This window comes from Nanorana parkeri, unplaced genomic scaffold (genome assembly GCF_000935625.1).
Source record: "Nanorana parkeri isolate BGI_ZX_2015 unplaced genomic scaffold, ASM93562v1 scaffold2267, whole genome shotgun sequence".
NCBI lineage: Eukaryota > Metazoa > Chordata > Amphibia > Anura > Dicroglossidae > Nanorana > Nanorana parkeri.
Genome location: NW_017308535.1, coordinates 6,720 through 7,089, shown reverse-complemented (window position 1 = coordinate 7,089; position 370 = coordinate 6,720). Strand labels below are relative to the sequence as shown.

At 43.8% G+C, this 370-nt stretch overlaps 1 pseudogene; it reads right to left on the bottom strand.

Moving 5' to 3' along the window:
• LOC108801255 overlaps window positions 1–370 on the bottom strand; it is a 29,410-nt pseudogene that overhangs the window by 22,621 nt on the left and 6,419 nt on the right.

The window sequence follows — 370 nt, the reverse complement described above, 5'->3', positions numbered from 1 at the left end:
CCCCCGTACCTGAGTGTATCTATACAGGGCCAGTAGCTGTGCTATCCTCGCTGTGCTTTCAGAGTTTTGGTCCCCAATAAATCCGGCTAACGTGCCGCGTTTCCTGCAGGAATAATTGGGCGCCGTCTGTCCGGGTCCAGATAAGATCTGTAAGACGCTTTTCACAGCTTTCCTATTGTCATTACACGAATCGTACATCTGATATCCCAGAGTCACATTCGGTAAGATTGTCGGGTCTTTATTAATTTTATCGATGGCGAAACGAAGAGTCAGAAAATATCGGTAATACGGGGGGAGGGGCCTGAGGAAGGAAAAAGGATTTTAGGGTGTTAAAAACTGAAAAATAAAAATGAATTCTAATTTTTTTTAC